Source organism: Ipomoea nil, unplaced genomic scaffold (genome assembly GCF_001879475.1).
Source record: "Ipomoea nil cultivar Tokyo-kokei standard unplaced genomic scaffold, Asagao_1.1 scaffold0345, whole genome shotgun sequence".
Lineage (NCBI taxonomy): Eukaryota > Viridiplantae > Streptophyta > Magnoliopsida > Solanales > Convolvulaceae > Ipomoea > Ipomoea nil.
The window spans coordinates 163,034-187,311 of record NW_017616773.1 but is presented as its reverse complement, the minus strand read 5'-3'; the positions used below and the strand labels follow the sequence as shown (position 1 = coordinate 187,311).

General features: G+C 37.6%; 1 long non-coding RNA gene across 1 annotated transcript; it reads left to right on the top strand.

Annotated features, from left to right (window-relative positions):
- Positions 1–5,738: 5,738 nt before the first annotated feature.
- On the top strand, positions 5,739–23,245 carry LOC109171694. Its single transcript, XR_002052642.1, has 3 exons — positions 5,739–5,748; positions 8,940–8,942; positions 23,162–23,245. It is a non-coding gene; the product is annotated as an uncharacterized LOC109171694 (long non-coding RNA).
- Positions 23,246–24,278: the final 1,033 nt, after the last annotated feature.

The window sequence follows — 24,278 nt, the reverse complement described above, 5'->3', positions numbered from 1 at the left end:
GTAGAATCTTATTAAATCCCAAGATGTAATACAAGCGTTCGGGGTGCTATGCCACACCTGGGCTAGAGAACCCAAGTGCACAGGCTAACTAACTAATATCCTCAAAGTGTGATTTCATAAACGTGGCACGCAGGCCGAAAGGGAAACTATTTACTTCTACAGTCCAAGTTCTAGCGTGCTCCAGTGACTTAATCTTCTGTGCCTGAAAGCCAAATATATCTGTTCAGCGAGAGATGCCGGTAACCCACTCCAACGTGTTGAAATACAATACATATTGAGATACATATAGATATACGAAAACCATTTTGAGCATGAAGATATATCCTACGAACTCTAGTTTTAAAAACCGAGAATGACTTGACAGATAAGGCCAGACACAAGCAACAGTTATAACGAGCATGTGCAGTTCACAATAGATAAGGCAGATAAGGCAAAGCATAAACAATAATCATAACCCATCATAAACAATCCCCTGTATGAGACCCACAGTCACATCCCAAGGCACTCATAGTCACAACTCGTCCATATCACACACATAACGCACATTGTTGGCGCCACAGGACCGATCGCATGCCCATACATGAGGGTCAGCGCATATAACTCTGACACAGCCCCGCAGCACCATGCCCCGTATCGCAACACGGGGAGGTCGATCGCAACCGACCGATGAACCGCAGCTCATCATAATGTTTGATCGCAACCAAACAGTGGACCGCAGCCCAAGAGAGTGTCATCTGACCGCAGCCAGGATAAAGGACGAACCGCAGCTCGTATAGAAACGTTTGATCGCAACCAAACGGTGGACTGCAGCCCAAGAGAATGTCATCTGACCGCAGCCAGGAATACCAATCTGACCGCAGCCAGCTTCTGAACCGCAGCTCAGGATAACCAATCCGATCGCAACCGAATTGGGGTAGCACACACACGTAACACATAGCAAGCACATACAACCCACGTTACACATCGGGAAGGGGGATAAAGCGTATAACAAACCTATGCGTGATCCATCACTTACTAAGAATAGTCCTAAGGGGTTCATACTTCCTTCACCTAGGTCAACGGGATACCAATTCATCTAGCATGCAATACAACAGACTCATAAACCTGCGAACGGTACCCGACACATTAAACTAGACATAGGCACGATAAACGCAGTCCGTTGGGACACCACAGGGATCGGGGAAACATCAAACGGGGAAGCCGAGGTCCCGGGTGGGGTGAGATTCCAGCGGGTAGCCGGTGGGTAGGGGTCCACCCGCCGGCTGTCACTGTTCCGGGCAGCGGGTGCCCGGCGGGCAGCTGCCCGCTGCCGGAGCTACCCGAGATTGCCGCGGGTAGGTGGCTGGTCCCCTACCCCCACCTATCCCCCACTGACTCTTTTCATCACTTTTCGCCCCGGGAACCGTTGTGGAACCCGAAACCATGCTTAGACACTTTTCAACGTAATTAACGACAACACATAGACAATTAACGGATCAAATACGATAGACGAACGGCACATAACCTAACATGCTTTTCTAATCATAATCAACACCCAAACATGCGATTTCCCACCCGATAATCCAAGAATCAAAGCACACGGTACAACCTAGGGTTCTAATCACTTTTATATCAACAAGAATACGATTCGTCTTCTAATTGCAAGATTCGGTAGGAACAACACATAATCATCAAGGATAGCAATTAATCATCAAGAACATCATAATCATCAAGAACAACACATAATCATCAAGAATCCCAATTAATCATCAAGAACATCACAATTATCAAGAAACTCCCAATATCAAGATTATCAAGATTCCCCATGGAATCATTAAATCAACATCAATAATAATCATAGTAATTCGTCATTCACAATCATACGGGGGAAACCCCAAGGGGAAATCATAGCTATGAAAATAGGTTTTGTTGAGACATGGGTTACCTCTTAGCCTTAATTAATTCCTTGGCTATGAAGGATCTTTCTTTAAGCTTCCTTGCTTTCTTGATTTCTCCTAAGGGGATTCTTGGAGCTCTTTTGGGGGTGGTGGGGCGTTATTCTTGTGGGGGGTTCTAGGTGCCTCTTAAGTCCCCTATTTATATATTTAGGAGTCCTGGTTAGGAACTAATATTATAGGCTTTCTAATTCTATTCCTTTTGGAACTAAGGATTGGGTTTAGGGATAAGGGTCCATGGCCCATAGTGGACCATATTAATTAATTAAAGGGAATCCTAATCGTAGTCTGAATAGTAAAAGGCCTACTTCCTTTATTCCTAATAAATAACTAGGTCTAGGATTCCTAATTAGAATCTGAATAGTAAAGGGTTTACTTTCGTTATTCCTAATAGGCTTAGGACTCTAATTTAGGCAAGGGTCCACGGTTGAAGGCCGTAACACGGGGTGTTACAAGTACACTGGACTTCAAGCTATCATAATCTCCATTTAATCCTTGCAAAAAGAGAATTACCTGATCCAACTTTCTCTCGTTTCTGATGACTTCTACGAGATCACATGAGCATTTTGGAGTGCATTTGCAGAGAGGAATTGGCCTCATGTTATTCATTTGCTCCCACAAGGTTCTGCTCTTAGTGTAATACTCGTTAACAGAGAGAGTTCCCTGTTTAAGGTTGTGGATCTCACTCTGTAGGCTAGAAATGCGTTGTGCATCCCTCTGTGAGAAGCGTCTGCGCAGATCCTCCCAAATATCTCTCTGTTTATCAAAGTGCATAACACTTTGCAATGTAGATGGATGAAGCGATCTGTAGATCCAGGAGCAGATCATCAAACTTGTAACACCCCGAAATTTTGAAACTTTTAAAACTTATATAATAAAGGTAAATTCTCAGTAAGTCCCAAAATAGAGTATTATTAAACATAAGGGTGCGGGGTGCTATGCCACATCTGAGCTGGAGAACTCAGATGCACAGGCTAAACTAACTAATTATTCTCGATACATCATTGAGGCACGCAGGCCAAAAAGGAAAACTATCTATCAACTCCAAGCTCTTCTAGCGCGCTCGGGGAACTAATCCGCTGTGCCTAAAAGCCAAATATATCTGTTCAGCGAATGATGCCGGTAACCCACTCCAACGCGTTGAAATACATTATAGATAGATATATATAGATATACGAAAATCATTATGAAGCAGGAAGATATATACTTAAGAGACACTAGTTTTTAAAACGGGAATAGACTCAGCAAGTAGGGACAAGCACATCAAACCATGATAAGCAGTTAAGTAGAGATAACATCATAAGGAATACGCATCTAAGGTCATAGAACACTTTTCAATTCAAACACATTATCACTCACTCACCATTCATATCACATAATCGTTGATGGGGCCACGGGACCAATCGCATGCACTGAACATGAGGGTTAATGCTTATAGCATTAACACGGCCCCGCAGCACCCTACCTCAGTACCGTGGCACGAGGGGAGTTGATCGCAACCAACCCTTTGAGAACCGCTGACGAACTCAACGTCAGACCACGATCCGACACACAGCTGACGCGCCCAGTCGGTGGGCCGCGATCCCCTTTACAAGGGGGGACTTACGACCCTACACACCGTTGATGCACACAATCGGTGTACCGTAGCGGATCAAGCCCGACACACTGCTGAGCTAAACTCAGTCGGTGGGCAAAGATCCTCGGAGACTACGGTCCTACATACCGATGTCCCATCACTCGGTGGGTCGCAGCCAGCAATAGCCCTACACACCGCCTGATTACTCAGGTCGGTGGACTATAGCCTTCCTCGGCTTGTTGGCCCTACGCACCGCCTAGCGCGTCCAGGTCGGTGGGTCATATCACCGAGGCCCATGTGGACCTTCAGTCCTATATAATCTTTATATACCGGACCGGTCTCTACCAACCTGGTTAACAGTTGGGATGGTTCTCAGCCCATTCAATTGCCCGTATAGTGGACCTTCAGTCCTATATAATATTTATATACCTGACCGATCTTAACCGACCTGGTTAACAGTTGGGATGGTTCTCAGCCCATTCAACTGCCCGTATAGCCCACTTGATTTTAACCAAGTTGGGGGATCATGCATCACATAACACACAATAGAACATAATAACACATAATAGAACATAGGGAAGGGGAGACATATAATTAAGCTTACATGTGATCATTCACATACTAAGAATCGTCCTAAGGGGCTCATACGACCTCCACCTAGGTCAACGGGTTACCGATTCAACTAGCATGCAATTCCTAAGATTCACTTATCCTACGAACGGTACCCGAAACATCAAACTAGACTCAGGCACGACAAACGGGGTCCTGTGGGACACCACGGGGGATGGGGGACATCAAACGGGGAAGCCGGGGACCCGGGATGGGTCATTGACCAGCGGATAGCCGGTGGGTGAGGGATCACCCGCCGGCTGCCCGCCGGAGATCACTGCCCGGCAGCGGGTTGCCGGCGGGTGGACGCCTGCCCAGCGCTTGCCCGCTGCCCGGCGGTGATCTTCGGGCAACGGGTAGATGGCGGGTACCCCTACCCCCACCTACCCCCCACTGACTCATTCATCACAAATTCGTCCCGGGATCCTTTGTGGAACCCGAAACCATGCTTAGACACTTTTAAACGCAATTAACGACACCACGTAGTAAATTAATGGATCAAAAGCAAGAATCACGTATAACTCATCCTATTACGACTTCTAAACATAAACAACACCCGAACATGCGAATTCGCGCCCGATATATATCAAGAACATTATATCACAAATTCCCAATCCATCCTAGGGCTCTAATCCCTCCCAAATCATCAAACTCATAATTTATCTTTAACATCAAGAACTATCAAGATTTGTCAAGAATCATTACATCAATATCAAGAACCTATTTTCATCATCAAGATCATCAAGATTATCAAGAATACACACAAATCATCTTATCAATCATCAAGAATATATCACGATAGCATAGAGGTATAAATCAATATACAAGCATATAGAAGGAGGCCAAGGAAGGAGATTATAGCGAAGAAAATAGGTTTTGTTGAGACATGGGTTACCTTTTAGCCATAATTAATCCTCCTTTGGCTATTAAGGTTCGTCCTTAAGATTTCCATCTGTTTGATCTCCCTAGGCTTGTTGGTGGGGAGTCCCTTGGGAATTCTTGTGTGGTGATATCTAATGTGGCGTGACTTCTAGGTGCCTCCTATGTCCATATATATATATATACATATATATATATATATATATATCTAGGAGTCCTAATTAAGGTCTTAATGGTATGGGTTTACTAATTCTATTCCTTATGGGACTAAGGGCTTGGTTTAGTGATAAGGGTCTATGGTCCATGGTGGACCATATTAATTAATTAAAGGGAATCCCAATCATAATCTGAATAGTAAAGGCCTACTTTCTTCATTCCTAATAGATAATTAGGTCTATGACCCCTAATTAGAATCTGATTAGTAAAAAGGTTTACTCTCTTTATTCCTAATAGGCTTAAGACTCTAGTTTAGGCAAGGGTCCACGATCCATGGTGGACCATATTAATTAATTAAAGGGAATCCTAGCCAAATTACTCCCATCGATCAACGATCATTTGTTTTTAACCTCTAGTGCAATCTGCATGGAGAAGCTCCAAGTGCTGTAGTTTGAGCTCCCTGTCAATGGAGGAGTCACAAGGATCACCGTTGGACTGTCATTGGCGCTGAAGGAAATACGATCCTCTAGATCCCCGGTATTGAAACTTCGTTGACTCTGAGGTGGTGTGTTCCGTTGCGGAACATTCTCCAGTGTTGCGATATAAGTCTGATCAACCGACGTGGTGATGTGGCTAGGTTCGCTGGTGACAGCGACGACATAGGTCCGCCCTTGCTCTGATACCATATCGGAAACTTCATATTTGGATTTGAGAGGGAAAGGAAGAAGAACGTGAGTTCATTATTCTATTGTGATCGGATTGATACAAAATAAGAAGCAATATATATACAGAAGGGTAGTTATAACTGCCCAAGTGAGGAAAGACAAAACAACCCCTATTCTACTCGTACAGTATGAAAGAAAAGAACTAACTAGATATCACCATCTTAATAGCAACATTCACAAAATATGTATATCTCTTGCATCTTTCTCTCTCTAAAAAAAAACAATGTATATCTCATGCATGATACACTAAGATTGGAACTGTATTAATTACTAACTGAAACTATAGTTTATCTAAACTGACACTGCCTCACGTATTATTTTTATATTATCAAATGCAACTGCAACGTATATAAAATGAAACTGAATAACATTTCACATATTTGAGTGTATATTGTGCAATGAAACTGTAGTTATATCAAAACGGTAATGTAGTTGTGTTTTATTGAAAATAGTGTATATAAAATAAAACTAAAATGTATACAAAATAAAACTAAATAACAGATGTACTTTTTATGGAACGGCGCAAAACGGGTGCCGTTTTATTTCATAAAAAAAAAGGACGTCGTTTAGAAATATAAATTGTTCCCTTTATTTGTTTCATTTGTATTTGTTATTTTGTTTAATGCTTATATTTAAAGTTTGATTATTCAATATAAATTATACCATTTTAAAGATCTCATTGAGACGATCCAGGCAAAACTAATATTGAATATATATTACAATTTCAAATACATTAAACATAACTACAACATAATAAAAATAAAAATTTACGTACATCACAAGTTATATTTTATATTAAACTAATCAACTTCGAGCTAGAATTATATTAAACTAATTAAATTTGAATTAATAATTGAGAAATCAAATTATTTTAGTATATAAATTTTGTGTTTTAGTGTAATGGGTTGGAGATGAATAAAATTTGATGTGAGAATATGCTGAGAATATTCTTTTTGATGTGACATTTGGTGGAAAAATTTGGTGTTTTGGTGTAGTGTAGGTTGGAGATGCTATAAAATGTTCAAATAAGATGTCCCAACTTCACCTCATTAACTCTTTAAGATGTTACATGGCCATAAATGCATGTAAGATTGTCATGTGTTCTTTGCTTTTTTAGCATGTACTATCACCCAAAATTGAAAGGTATAAATATAATTTCTAGAAACAAAAAAATTCATGTGTTTATACGTTGGATCATAGGATAATTTACACCAACAATTGTATGGAGTATAATATTTGTAGCCCTATGTATAACTAAATAAGTATTGGAACAGCGGCCTCCCGGGGTCCTAAACCGGTCGGGGCTTATTGGTTGATTCCGTCATCGGGGTCGGAACAGCCTCCTCCCGTGCAGCAATTGTGCATGGAAGGGTCGGCGTCGTCGGATGATTCCCAGGGGGATGTTCGTATGGTTCCGACTGAGCGTGATTCGGAGGAAGGTGTTGTGGCTTCGACCAATGCGGCGAAGAGGGCTTATGGTGGGCGGTGATGGGGATGTCTCGCCGGTGGTTGGGGTGGTAAATGATAGCGGTGTTTCAAAAAACTTGCAGATGGCGGGTTTTGGTTCCCAGGCCCGCCCGACCCAATGAGTACGTTAAGTTGGAACTGTCGTGGCTTAGGCAATCCATGAACAGTTCGAGAGGTGGTGGACATGGTGTCTAGTAAGAAGCCCGACTTCGTGTTCCTGATGGAAACGAAGTTGAATCATGATCATGCCGAACGGTTGCGAGTCAAGCTTGTTTTTGAGGGACTATTTTATGTTGATAGTGCATGTCTGAGTGGGGGATTTGTGTTGTTATGGAGAAAGAATAATACGACGCGTCTGATCAGTTTTCCTAAGAACCGTGTAGATGACGAGGTAACTATTGATGATTTGGCCCCTTGGAGGATGACGTGTTATTATGGTTTCCCGCAGAGGAGTCGGAGGCGGGAGGCATGGAATTTTTTGAGAATGCTAGCTGGCCGATCTGAGCTTCCGTGGGTGGTTATTGGTGATTTTAATGATCTTTTGCTTCAGTCAGAGAAGCGGGGTCGGGTCCCTCACCCTGAGGGCCTGCTCCACGGCTTTGGCGAGACCTTAGATGAGTGCGGTCTGGTTCAGTTGCCCACGGAAGGCTATCCGTTTTCCTGGGAACGGAGTAGTGGGACAGAGGATTGGGTGGAGGAGAGGTTGGATAGAGTGGTGGCTAGTAGTGATTCCCTAGGACTACATTCTTTGATGCTACATTGGGCAATAACCCTAGTTAGTCTTGGATGAGCATAATGGCTGCTCATGCCCGTATTTGCACTGGGATGAGGAGAAGAATTGGGAATGGTGAGTGTATTCTAATATGGTAACATCCGTGGCTTCTTGGTCCCGACCCTATGATCACCACCACCGCACCACATCAACTGGCTAATTCAAAAGTTGTGGGTTTAATTGACCAGGATACTCATACTTTGGACTTGGCTATTTTAGAAGACATTTTTGAGCCAGGTGATGTGGATAAAATTAAGAGAGTGCTTGTGTGCCCGTCTTATGAGGATTCTTGGTATTGGCACAAGGATGTTAGTGGTTTGTACTCAGTTAAAAGTGGTTATAGACTCCTCACAGGTGAATACACCTCTGACCCTACCATATTTGATAAATGGTCCGCAATGTGGAAATTAAAAGTCCCCCCCCAAGTGGAAGAGCTTCCTGTGGAGAGCTTTAAGTGTTATCCTCCCTACTACCACTAATCTCCTTCATGCTCAATGCGTGTTACTTATCGTGAAGATGTTATGTGCTCTCTTGTTAATTGCTTGCCATTATGCTAGTCTTGTTTGGGATGTTTCCCACCTTCTGATCTCAAGTGTGGTTGGAGGTATTTTACAGAATGGTTTCGGAATGCTATGTGTATATTAACGCCAGATGTTCTTGTTAAAGTGGTTGCAGTGCTTTATCATATTTGGAATTCCAGGAACAATGCGGTTTGGGACGCATGCATGAAGCCTCTACGGCATGTTGTATCACAAGCTATAAATGCCTACGCTTCTTGGGAGGCGTCGAATCTGCCGCCACCTGCCATGTCGCTGCTGCAGCAAGTCCTGCCACATCCCCCAACCGGAGCTCGTTGTTGCTACTTCGATGCCGCTTTCAATCAGGACACGGGAGCAGCTGCATACAGGGTAGCTCCCTTCTCCGCGCCGCAACGGTGTTCTGTCACCATGCTCCGACGCTCTCACGGCCGAGGGCTTGGCTTGCAAGGAAGCGTTGTCCTGGCTTAGGCCCCGAACAGCTCAAGACGTGGCTATTTATACTGATTGCGGGTTTCCCTTTCTGCAATTATATTAAAATTTTTTTGTTGTTTGCAAAGTATTACACAAGTGTGAACTTACACAACATGTACTCTTAAATAGTGATTGCGGGTTTCCTACCTGGAGGGTATACATAGGCAAACTCTTACTCCTATATGATAGTGTGCAAATTACATAAGAGAGGTAAATCGCACAAGGAATATCGTGTACGTGCCAGAACACATGCCCGGTACTCATGCATAATAGCTCACAAACTACACAGGAAAAATATAATAAATCGCACTAGCATGAAGACTCAGTACGATGGACTTAACCAAAAAGTGTTGGAAAGAATCAAACTCGTACCTTTTTAATACAACAATATAGTCATGTGTTCTTTACTCACTCGACCACATTTTTCACAGCAAAGCAGACACTATTGATCTTATTACATATATTTGTCATTCTATCACCTACAAAGAATTACAAACTCAAAGAGACAACGAGAGAAAGAGAGAGATGGTATCACGAAGACTCCGAAGGAGGGTGGCATCATGCAGAATGCTTCAGATTCTACAAACCCTTTCCAAGTCCAAATCAGTAAATCCAAATCTCTGTCTATAGTGCATCTCTAATAAATATTCTCTAATTAATTTCTTTCTTTGATCTTAATTGTTTGTAATGAAGGTCAAAAAGAGCAGTGCCATCATGCATGTTCTTACTTGCATCCTCAAGATGAAACTGCATATAGAAGCAATCACAAGACAATATCAATACCACTACAAAAATAATATCCAAGTAATTCATCTCATCTCTTCCATTTCTCTCTCCAGCTAATCTCTTTTGCCATGCCCAGACGAGCTTAGCTCAATAGTTCACTAGGCAGTATTTAGAGAAGAGACCAAGGTTTGAACCTCGACGGTGACATTGTGGAATTATGCTCAAAGCATGGTCCCATTGAGCTTCACTCTGCGCAAGCTACAGAAAAGAAGAAAGCACTGTCAATTAATCATAAACTGCTAAGAGCCATCTACATGAATTATTTAAATCTGCATTATGTTCAATTAATTTACCTGACATTCTAACAAAGCTTTCCTGAGACAGGTCTGTCCCTCTCCCACTTCCTCTCTGATATGCACATTTTACACTCATATTTTAGGTACATCTTTATAATAATTTTGCATTGGTTATTTAATATTATCTAATAATTAATTCTTTTTATATGTAATATATAATATATAATATATAATATATTTATACATATTACGTACTATCTAATATAGATATATATGTATTTGTCACGTAACATATATATGCTTTATATATTTATATATATTATTTAATGAATTTCCAACTCATATCTACCTAACATGCATGCAAGTAATATATTAAATGTTGGGGTAAGTAATATATTAAATGGTAATTGCAATTGTTAGAAATTGTGGTTCAAGTTCATCCATGAAGACCATTTCTCCATGTTGGCATCTTCCTCTCATGCAACACCCACGTAGCAATCGACGCATCAAGCTCCACTTCATGCCGCAATTGTCTCCATTTTGTCTCCACACAATTACCACTTCTTTTGCTTCTTTATTTGTATAAATAACGTTGTTAATTTCCTTTGTAAGGCATCCCATTTTTTACATCAATTCAATTTCATTTGGGTTCATTCTTCCCTCCTCTATAGTATTCGTTGAAGTTGTTATCAATGTCCATTTGTGGCTAATTTCTAGTTGGTTTAGTGAATTGAAGCCCCGGAGTTCATAACGCTGTAAGGTTATTTATTTAACTTTATTATATATATGTTTTTATGCATTTTGAGTATTAAATATTCTTCTAAATTATTTGAATAGTTGTATCATTTAATAGCTAGGGAGGCCTACTAGTTATTTATTTGATATAATTATTTGCTATATTAGATAATGTTGTGCTACAAATTATTCTAATATTCAGTAGCAACTGAGGTTAATTATTGACGGCTTAGTGATAATTGGTCTCGCGTAGAATATTTTCCTAAATTAAATGCAACCGCTTGTGCTTGTGTTATTTAGTTTGTTGGTTTTCATAGTTCCTATTGTTGCTATTAAATTAAATCTATAGCGCTTGTCTTAGATTATTTAGTAGTTAGGGGTAATTAAACCGCTTGTGCTTTATTTACCTACAACTAAGGGAAAACAGAAATGAAATAATTTCACGACAAATATTCAATTGCATATTAATTACTTTATTAATCAATGATCAGTGTTAAATTCCGGTGGTGGATCTTTACTAACCAAGGTCTCCTATTATAAATGTTTTCGATATATTATTTTCATAGCTTTATTCGTTCAATTAAATTTCTTGTTTATTTAAATTCTCTTTTATTTTATCTTTATTCTCGATATATTCCAACCCCCCCCCCCCCCTACCTTTAATTTGAGCACAAAAGTTAGACTAGTTACTCCTCGTGAGATCGATCCTTACTCCCGCTACTACGTTTGTAAGGTTTTAATTTGGAAGCCTACGACAGCTCACCACTCTCCCACCTCATCTCACTCTCCCTCTCACAGCAGTCGATGGTCTTCCTCTTCCTCCAACAGCAAAAGAACGATCGCTCTTCCTCTAACAGTAGAAGAACCAGCAAATTCTGCTTGTTGGGTTTACAATGTAGGACAAAATCGTTTGTTATGTCCATTTCCCTTGCATAATTGACATGTCATAATTCTTCCTTTTTTAGACAACTTTTTAACTCTGCACTCATTTTTTGCTTGTTTTTTCATTTTCTTCAAGCTTTCTTTTTTTTTTCTTTGGCCTACCAGTCATCTTCCTTGAAACAGTAGCAAGTATTTCATCACTTTCAGTCCTTGGCAAAATGATTTCCTCATTCAATGGCTAGTAAAACTTAATTAGAAGAAAACATTATATTCCAGTTTTGTATTAATTAATTAATAAACTAATGGTCTAATACCTAATTTCATATATGAATGCAGAACTGTAAACACTTTTAATTTATGTATTGTTTTCCACTTTTCTAACACTATGTCCTTATCTTTTCAAATCAAAGAAGCTTAGTTGGACCTATTGTATCAAAAGCATACACATTTGTATTCACAGCAACCGTACGCATCATATATATTATGCGCAGCAATAGTACAATATATATAATTCATAGAAAAGAGAAAAATTTATACATTATATATATTATGTACAGCAACAGTACACACACACACACACATGCACACATACACACACACACACACACGCAGCAATAGTACAATCAACTACATCATTTTGTTACGGTATTCGTGTGGCAGAAAATTGGGGATGAATCCCATGTGAATTGCAATAAAATCGAATTACACTGTTTACAAATTTGGTTCCCTGATCGGTTCGAATTGTTGCAATCTTCATGTCATTCTCGACTTGTAGTTGCTTTAGTAGCTCCGGTAACTTTGATTCAACTTCATTCTTTTTCTTCATAAATATTGTCCACGTGTACCTGGAAAAATCATCAACAACAACCACAGTGTATTTCTTACCACTTAGGCTTACCGGGTCTATTGGACTGAACAAATCCATGGGTAGTAGACTAAGGGGTCTTGATGTTGATTCTTGAGCTTTGGATACGAAAGATGCTTTGATTTGTTTACCTTTCTAGCATACATCGCAAATTTGATCTTTCTTCAACTAGCTTACTTCTTGCAAGCTTATTGACGGTTTTGAAATTCAATTGATTTAGCCTTCTATGCCATTCCCAACTTGCGTCGATTGAATTTCTCACCACCAAACATACGGATTCCTTCATTGTACTCCATTCAACAACGTACATATTTTTCTTTCTCAATTCGGCGAGTACGACTTCTTTCGTAGATTCGTCTTTGACTGATGATGCACGTCTCGTGCTGTAACACCCCTTAATTTCCATGCTATTTAAAGCCTTAAACATGCAGATATCTAAACCAAAACATCAAACACAGCGGAAGACTGAAAGAGAAATATATAGACTGGAAGTAAAAGGGGTGCTTTGCCACGCTCACCCAGAAGTGAACGCACAGGCTAACATCTACATTGTTCAACATCTAAAAATCGACATATTCAAAGTACTAAGTCTATACTGGCTCACAGGCCACAAAACATAGGAAAGGAGCTACATCAGCTGGCACTAAACCGCGCTCTCGTCTAAACATCGCCTGAAAGAAACACATAAAAGATGGGATGACGCCCGGCCAGCGAATAATCCTGGTAACCCACCAATACATGTGAAATATCATACATAGATAAGATATATGTTTGTAAAATCATTTGCGAAACGGAATACATATATATAAGTTCAAAACCAAGAATAAAGGTCAACACAAGACTCAAAGCACTCACAACAAGATAAGGGAACACATCCCAAGACCACAAAGTACAACAACAACTCACAAGAACGGCTCAAGGTATAATCTATCATCACACAATAGATTAACACCCGACAAGCACAACTCAAAAGAATAAGGACACGACCAATGGCAACACTTGCCAAGGCAACACATGCCTTTGTGACTACACACGTCACAAAAAGAGAACTCACAACAACGGCTACACAAGCCCTCGTGACATCACCCATCACGAGTTGATATGCCTTCCTTATGGCCGGTTCCAACCTTATGGCTACCCCCAACCTTATGTCTAGTTCCAACCTTTACCTCCAGGACCCCTGTACACCAAGTCCAACCTTATTCCTCCGAGGACTGTCGTCCCCTCTCCAACAGATCTCCAACCGAACCACCGATTTCATAGTACACGAGGGTACCGATCACACACACGGCAACACATGCCTCCCAAGAAATATGTGAACCTTACACAAAGATCACAAACTCCATAATCACGTCATGGCCACCACGAGGACCACTGCAATACCTTGGTAACTAGTGTCCCATAACACTAATCGTGCAATCCAGGTAAATCCACGCACACCACACCTCAACAGAAATCAATCAACGGATCACAACGAAGATATGAAACCATACTCAATCAAGGAGTGGATCACAGTCCAACAACAACGATGATTAACACAAGTCATCATCAACAATAGGAAGGTACAAACAACACACACGCTAGCATCCTAGATGCCCAAATGTATGAAAGGTAGAATCTTGGAGACAACTCTTGAAGATTTGACAAAGCTTCAACTTGGCTTGGAAGAAAAGCTATATTCCTTTTTAGAGAGAAGGTAGAGCTAATGTTTTGGAAAGTGTAAGGAGAGAAATGAGGGTGTCTACTAGGTTAGCTCACATTACTAACACAAGGTGAAAAGTCATGAATACCCTTACTAACATGAAGAGGTGTAAGGGAACAAGGGAACTCCTTACAAAGCTTAAGGTACAACCTTGACTTTGGGGTTGACTAGTTAATTACTAGTCCCCGACTATTGAATTTTCAGGATTTTTAAGAATTAAATTATCAATTGAATTAGGATTAATTACTTAATTAATCCCTTAATCGATTTTGGATTACGGGGTGTCACATCCTCTGCCCCTTCAAAGAAGATTCGTCCCCGAAGCTTGGATACGACGAATTAAAACAAACGGTGAAAAGAACAATAATGTGAAAAGAGTGTCAAGAACAATCTCTTTTGGTCAAAATCCAAAAGATTCCACAAGAATTCAAGGCAAGAAAGAAGGTATTTCAAAACAAGGATTGGCAAGAATTTAACAAACGGATATATTGAGCATAACGAACTCTAATCCCAACACAAACACCAACTCCTAGCCAACAACTAAGAACTAGATAACTATCTCAAAAAACCAACCACAACACTAGCTAAACAACAAAACGAACAAACAAGAACAAGCATACAAAACAAGCAACAAACGATAACAACAGCTAAGAAGATAACAACAACTAAGGAAGGGCGAACAAGATTGCCACAACTCCACCCTAGAAGGACTAGCTCTCCGACTCCTCGGTGCTCTCCTCGGATTCTTCACCATCCCCTCCTCTACGGCTTGAACTGGCCTCGATCTGATCTAGCCTTTGGTGCACGTCGACAAACTGCGTCTTCATGTACGCGAAGCCTTCTTCGATCATGCAGTTCTGTTGACGAAGCAAGGTGACAACACGCTCCTCATGCGTCATGGAGTCATGCTCCCTCTTGGTGCGAGCTTCCCTTCTTTGATTTTCTTCACTTTCAGAATCACTTTCTTCGCCCTCAGCAGCTTCCGGTGCTTCCACCTCATCCTCACGGCCTGCTTCACCCTCATCTTCTTCATCGCCTCCCAAACTCTGGACTGCAAGATTCAACTTCCCGGCATGAATCCCAAGCTCGGCTGCCAACTCGGCTCTTTCTTCAGGGGTTTTCCTTGCAACTTCTTCTAGAGTGATGTAATCACCATCGTCCAACTGAAACACTAGAAATGCTAATTTTTGGTTGTTTAGTATTTTCCCACATAAATATATCCATCAGCACTTTGAATGTATATTGCTTACTCATCCACATAAAACCATTTAGATGGTCAACAACTAAACCAAGTGAAATTAAAAAAACAAAAAATGAAATGAAGTTACTAATATAAACTGTAATATATATATATATATATATATATATATATATATATATATATATATATATATATATATATATATATATATATATATATATATATATATATATATATTGCGAAGAACAAAACAAAATGAACTTCCAATTCATAATCTACTAGCTAATTAAAAAAACAAAAGCATACATATATAGTAGCTATAAACACCAGCTAGCTAACAAAAAACAAAAAACAAAAAAACAAAAAAAAAATAAAGAGAAAAAAAAAGTGACTCCATCAATTTTCATTTGCCTTCATGGTCCCATTGAGCTTCACTCTGCGCAAGCTACAGAAAAGAAGAAAGCATTGTCAATTAATCATAAACTGCCAAGAGCCATCTACATGAGTTATTTAAATCTGCATTATGTTCAATTAATTTACCTGACATTCTAACAAAGCTTTTCTGAGACAAGTCTGTCCCTCTTCCACTTCGTCTCCCTCCTTCTCTCACTCTCCCTCTCACAGCAGTCGATGGCCTTCCTCTTCCTCCAACAGCAGAAGAACCATCACTCTTCCACTAATAGTAGAAGAACCAGCAGATTCTGGTTATTGGGTTGACAATGTAGGACAAAATTGTTTGTTATGTCCATTTCCCTTGCATAATTGACATATCATAATTCTTCCTTTTTTAGACAACTTTCTAACTCTTCACTCATTTTTTGCTAGTTTTTTTCATTTTATTTCTTCAAGCATTTTTTTTTTCTTTGGCCTACCAGTCATTTTCCTTGGAACAGGAGCAAGTATTTCATCACCTTCAGTCCTTGGCCAAAAGATTTCCCCATTCAATGGCTAGTAAAACTTAATTAGAAGAAAATATTATATTCAAGTTTTGTATTAATTAATTAATTAATAAACTAATGGTCTAATAGCTAATTTCATATATGAATGCAGAACTATAAACACTTTTAATTTATGTATTCTTTTCCACTTTTCTAACACTATGTCCTTATCTTTTCAAATCAAAGAAGCTTAGTAGGACCTATTGTATCAAAAGCATACCCATTTGTATTCACAGCAACCGTACATCAACACTATATTGTTCACAGCTTTGTGCATAATATATGTGATGTGTATAAATTTTTCTATTTTTTGTGAATAATATATATATATATATATATATATATATATATATATATATATATATATATATATATATATATATATATAAAATTCAAAGAAAAGAAAAAAAAATTACACATCATATATATTATGCGCAGCAACAGTACAATATATATAATTCACAGATCGAAAAGAGAAAAATTTACACATTATATATATTATGTGCAGCAACATTACACACACAGACACACACACACAGCTGGAAGATAGGGAAACCTGCTAAAAATTCTAGATGAATTTTTCTTTTTGGTTTGTGGCTTGATATATATGATGTGAAAGTTCAGGGTACGGGATGAATAATCGATTATGGTTCATGGTGCTAGATGACACATTACCCTTTACACTTTATTTCAATGATAACTTCTTTGGATCAATTATGAATTTATGTCTTGGGTTACGTTGGATACTAGTTTTCCTGTGATTCATTTTTACTTAATATTCTTTGTCATTTTATTAATGCTTTTTGAACTCGAATTATCATTCCATTCTTTATTTAAATTTTGGAATAAAATTAAATCGAACCAATCTCTGTGGATACGACCTTACTCATCACTATTGCAAATTATTAGACTAAGTAAATTATTATTTATTGGATTCGACACCCACCATATATAATGCACTTTGCATCTTTCAGAAACAGAACAATAGATAAGTGTCTTCTAAACCATACCCCACGGTCTTCAGTTCAACCAATCCCATTTAAACATCCCCCTCATCCTGGTCTAACGTACAACTACACCGTACTTTAATCGTTACGAACAATAACCCCCAGGATCGGAATCAGCATGTGAAAGTAAAATCAAAAGCAACATACTTGGTTTAACGAGTGATCATGGTCATCGGAGACGATGAATCACCAGAAGCGTTATTCAAAATCCAAAGGATATCAAGATTGGAATTACCGATCGAGTTTCGCGATTGGAAACGTAATATCAGAATGAATAGATGGTAATTATGATTCATTGCAATCACCAGTAACTTAACCCCATTAATTGATTTTAATAGAAAATGGTGCATTAGTGGTTTTAATTGTACGTGAATTGAACTATCTCATCACAATATATCAAAAACTCAGATTGGTACATATGTTCACATACTAGGATTTAAAAAATGTGAATTCATCTCAGCCGTTTAAAAGAGTGCATAGGGTTTTAGTAAAAAATATGGGTAAATTTTATAATAATTGAAAATTTGAATTTTTTGTAGGGAGGGGGAGGGGGGGGGGGGGGGGGGGGGGAAATTTTTTGGTGACACTGGGAGAGGAGACCAAATATTTTTATACAAAATACTCATAACTTTTTTAAAAAAAAAAGATTTGACCCACTCGATCACATTTTAGTTAATCATCAATGTCCAATTGAAGCACTTAAACTTTTTAATACACTAATGTTAATTAATATATATTCACACACATACTTTCGAAGTTAATATTTTTTAAAATAAGATTTGAACCATTAATCTCAAAATTAAAAATTAACAATATTTTCTACTAAATTAGAAATTTATAAAAGACTTGTAATATTAAAATTTTATAAAACACTTGCAATATCATTAGAACTTGATTTTTTATATCACTAAATTATATTAGATCAATTTATTTATTGATACATTATAAAAATTGATAACTTATAAATATTATAAAATTTATTTTATTTTTCGTCATTAAATTATGTTAGATTGATATATTTAAAAAATTCCAGAAGTCTTTTCATTTCTGTTTGTTGTTTATTTTAATTGGCTTCCTCTTAATATTGAAAATTATTAAGATGTATACATATTCTCAAACATTTAAAAATAATCAAAACTTACATAGTTGTAATTCAATCATTATTATGTGGACCACAATATCAAATAATGTATATACAGTATACAAATAATATACTTTTAATATATTAAAAATATACATTGTATTCAGAGAAAGTACATTATTTAAGTACTAAAAGTACTACATTCATTAAGCCACAAGATTCAAGAAAGTTGATGATTTTTACCCCTAACTCCTTTGTTTAAACATGGTTGTTGAAATCCCTGGTGTCTAGGATCATCCTATTTAGCAATCAGGTAAACTTCTTTGATCCTTCCGTGGTAGTTTCGATCTCGGTTTGAGTTGGGTCTTCCTACATTGTAGATGAAATTTAGGAAATTTTTGAGTTGAGTTGGTTTTGACAGTGGTGCGGTTTCGGCAGTCAGAAAAGGGGTGGGGAATATGTTTTGATTTATAAGTGTTTTTTAGGGTAACAGTGAGGATGGGTTATGGGTATTTGTGTGTAGAATGGATTTGTGTGGAAGATTTGGGTTGGGTAGGGTTGTAGATGAGGGTTCTAGGGATTTCTTTTTGGATTGAAGTTTCGGTCGGCGGTGAGAGTGAGGGAAGAAGAAGGTTCCTTCTACCCGTTGGAGAGGCAATTAAATGCCTAGAAAATTATCATCTTGCCCTTTAGTGGATAGCAAGAGGCTGTAGAACATTTGAGGGTAATTTTGGATTTTCACAAATTTAAATTTTCCAGCTCAGACTTTAATACTACATTTGTAGGTACATGGTGTCAAAAATTAATCTTCATATAACCGCACTGAGAAGAAAAACATAGAGACCAAAAATTTCTAGAAAATAATTGTTTGTACAATAATTGTAATCCAGCTATAATTTTTGCTTCGATTCCGAATACCAAGAAAGCTGATAATTTCTTCTAGGTGCAGATAATCAATTTTAACCAAATAAGCACAACTGTTAACAAAATTAATTTTGACAGATTAATCATGAAAATTTAGCAAATCAAAACATTTGACTTAAGCAGGTCATACTTACATATCAATTATGCACAGAATTCACATTGAGCAGTTTGTATCCAACAAAACAGTTTGTATCCAACAAAACAATTGTTAGACTAGGACCCCCCTACATTATATACTCCCTTCGAGAAACACAATTAAATCAATTATTTTCATGCCGACTCTACGTACCCAAAATTCGTAAGATAAAATAAACAAATTTTGCACATAACACATAACAAATTACTTCAAATTAAATCACATAGAGCATATAAGTGACAAAATTTCATGAAATTACACACGAAAAACATGTACACAACTTAAGGATTTCGAAATACTTAGTTCATTTCGATCATTCCCATCTCGTGCCTTAGGGTCGCAAAACGAGAATCACACAACCGTTTTGTGAGAATGTCGGCAATTTGATTTTCCGTGGAAACATGGTCGATCTTCAAATCTCTCTTTTCGACGTGGTCTCATATGAAATGATTTCGAACGTCGATGTTCTTGGTTCGCGAGTGAATTAATGGATTTTGGGTTATTGCAATCGCGCTAGTATTATCACATAAAATACTAATATTTTCGCATTTTGTATCGTGACTCGTGCAGCTTCTTTTGAGTGTTCTATTTCTTCTTTCAACTATGTCATTTTGTTACGGTGTTCGTGCGACAGAAAGTTGGTGATGAATCCGTTGTGAAGTGCAATAAAATCGAATTACATTGTTTACAAATTTGGTTCCCCGATCGGTTCGAATTGTTGCAATCTTCATGTCCTTCTCGACTTGTAGTTGCTTTAGTAGCTCCGACAACTTTGATTCAACTTCATTCTTTTTCTTGATGAATATTGTCAATGTGTACCTGAAAAAATCAACAACAACAACCAAAGTGTATTTCTTACCACTTAGGCTTACTGTGTCTACTGGACTGAATAAATCCATGGGTAGTAGACTAAGGGGTCTTGATGTTGATTCTTGAGCTTTGGATTTGAAAGATGCTTTGATTTGATTACCTTTCTGACATACATCGCAAATTTGATCTTTCTTGAACACAATGTTGGGTAGACCTTCAACTAGCTTACTTCTTGCAAGCTGATTGACGGTTTAGAAATTCAATTGATTTAGCCTTCTAAGCCATTCCCAACTTGCATCGATTGAATTGCTCGCCACCGAACATACGGATTCCTTCCTTGTACTCCAATCAACAACTTACATATTTTTCTTTCTCGATCCAGCGAGTACGACTTCTTTCGTAGATTCTTCGTTGACTTGACACTTGTCTTTGAAAAATTCTACGAGGTAACCTTTGTCGCAATTTGGCATGTGCTAAATAGGTTGAACTTTAATACTTCAACGATTGATACGTCCTCAATTCGTAAGCCATTCTTTACAATTGTTCATGTTCCTTTTGTTATTCCGTATCGATCGTTTCCTCCAAAAAAAACTTCTTTAGGTCCTTCGATGCTTTTGAACTCAACTAGAGTAGCTTTATTGCCGGTCATATGTAGAGAGCATTCGCTATCGAAATGCAAAATTTTCTGCAATAAAGATTAATTGTTCTTAGGTACCTAGATTTGTTTCGGTCCTTTTGTATTAGTAATTTTTGGCATCCAAATCCACCTATAACCCACTGACCCAAGAGTAGGTGATTTGTAACCATTGAAAACTCTATAATCATAACGCACTTGTGAATAATGATTCGGTGCGGGTTGGGAAGCAGATAGTTGCTTGAACCTATATAAAGTAGCAAATCTGGACTTGGTCCATGGTTTGTCTACAAGCAACCAATCTTGTTCTGAGGGATATAATCTCCCAGCCCCAATTCTCAGAATTCTTCCCATATTCCTATAAGGTTTTATTGCACTTGACCCGTTGGTTCTCCTTTGAGACACAATTTTTCCGGGCATTAATTTGGTTTCCAACTCCTTATCTCAATGTGCTATACTAACTATTCACAAATTTTACCATTAGAACTTTATTGACTAAAGTAGTAGTAGAATTAGTCAGTATCTAATGGGTTTGAAAACATGATGGATCGTCGCCCAATCCGACTTTATCTCCAGCGGGTTTTTGCATACTTACCGTGTGTAAATGATGCGATTACTTCTCGAAGGTTATGTTCTCTAACCTCTCTTGCGTTGCACTCTTCTTGAAGTCGAACAGTTTCGGCTTTTAATTTACTCATTTCATTTAGAGCATTTTGCAATTTCCGTGCTATTTCTTCCTTTTCAAGAAGCACAACCCCAGATACTGACTATAAGCAATAAATCACTACTCATAATTTGTAATTTGAATGCAATGCATAAAAAGATTTCAACTTGTTTGAAATTTATATAGTAATGGAGATTAATGTTTCAGATGTACTACAATGAAAAGCTTAAATAATATTTGGAATTGTGGAGTTATAAATATTATTTTAGTTTAGTAGAATGAAAGTTGGGAAATATAAATATTGCATACGATTGAAATGGAATAGTACTTAGATTGATATGCATGATTCGTTGGTTTTAACGAATCGTTGGTATTTAACGAATGTATTAATCAATTCGATGAGCTTGACGAATTGATTCGTTTAAATACGAACTGTGGCATAATTCATTAATTAAACGGAAGATTCGGTTGTATCAATTCGTTATTTAACGAGTAGATGGCTGATTGTTCATTTCGTTAGTTATCAATTCGATCGAAGGAATTTAACAAAAGAATTGATTCGGGTTTAACGAGTTGATGGAGCATGCTTTTTGTTAGTTTCGTTGGCTTTCTTTCATTGGTTTCGTTGGCATTCATTCGTTCGTTTCGTTTGTAGCTTGCGTGAAAAGGAGTATTTAAGTTAATATATGTATTTTTTTGCGTAGCTTATTCATGTTTCACGCATTAGTTATAAATATAAATATATATATATATATATATATATATATATATATATATATATATAATATATTTGTATATTACTCCATGAAATTGAAGGCAGTACTTATACTATAATTATATGCACTAGTACAAAATTGAGGAAAAAAATATGACTTTAGGCTACCCTTCTTTAAACAAGGGTAGTGTATTATTTTAAAAAAGAGGGCGGTATTTCAAACAAGGGACACGGAAACATCAAGGCTCCCCCAGATCCGCGACCCTTGTACAAGGGTAGCGGAAAGCCCTGTACAAGGGTAGCGGATGTTCATATCTGTACTAGTGATGGTTTATATAATTATATTTGCCATGCCTAATGTATCTTTTAAGATATGTCTTATGGGAATTGAGTTTTTAAACTGCTGTAACCTCCATATAACTTCTCCTAACTGCTATATTTGCATCTATAAATATTTGGAGAAACATCTGAAAATATGAAATGCAATAAACTTGCATTAAACTGAGATATATCACGGTGCTACATTTCTACAGGAAATTTTTAAACAAAGCAACTTAAGCATTTCATTCATCTTCTTGTACCCCATAAGATTAAATCTTGAACCTTGTTTCTTTATATGAAGGAGCTTTAAAGCTTATATGAAAGTGATAACACGCCTGAAGATTTCATATCCTCACTTCCCGTTCACTCAAGAATTTCTCCAACACAACTTACCAGAGTCTCTGTTCCATTTCTCTTGTGAGAATAGAGAAAGCCACCCGAGGCTTGATTTTCCTCTTATTTCCTTCAAGTCACATTTTCTGAACTGACTGACCAAGACATTATTGTTTAGACTGTCTCTGATCGTTCCCCTCAAAAAACTTAATTAGCCTCTCATGGAAAGTGATCAGACAATTTCAAAGGTGCACAAAATTCCCTCACATATTACTCCCTACTGCAATTTATCAATAACCCAGATCATGTCATGCCAATGATTATTGAAAAAAATTCATAAAGTTTAAAGAGCATATCAACATGAAGCAAAACCTTAACACTCCTAGTAGTGAAATGAAATTCATCAGAACAGAACAACGACCTAAGCAACCAAGTCTTCTCATCTTTGAGCTCATCTTTAAATGGCAAAAAGGTTCTACTTTTTATTCCAAAAACTATCATCAAAATCCCAACATATTGTAGTTTTAGCAGCAGTACGTACAAACAAGCACAGAAAATTCTATGTCTACATCTTATACACACTTCTATGATTTAGCCATAAGAGAAACACTAATTGGGCTTAGCTTCCACAATAGATTAGATATTTACTAAATTCATCTTGCTTTGTGAGTACCGAGATGAGTAGATTAGCTTTGAATTGGACCATAATTTTAGTCATATTTTAATGTTGGGTTCAAACAAAGTCATCAAATCACCTCCTTTATAGGTAATTTTCATTCCGTGCATTTCATGGATGCAATACAAAATACAAGTGAGGTTGTGTTTGATGCCAAAAAGTGTAAATTCCAACAAAAATTGAAAATTCCACTGCTTGCAAAATATCACAAAACCGAGAGAATATATCCGAGGCGAACCTGGGCCAATTGAGGCATTTCAACTTTTTAGTACAACAATGTTAATTAATATATATTCACATACACATTTTCAAAGTTAATACTTTTGTTTAAAACAAGACTCGTAATATTACAAATGTAGAAAATACTTCGAATCATTTGAACTTGACTTTTTCTATTACAAAATTATGTGAGATTAATTAATTTATTAACACATTATAAAAATTGATAACTTATAAATATTATAAAATGTATTATAAAGTTTATTTGATTTTTAGTTACTAAAA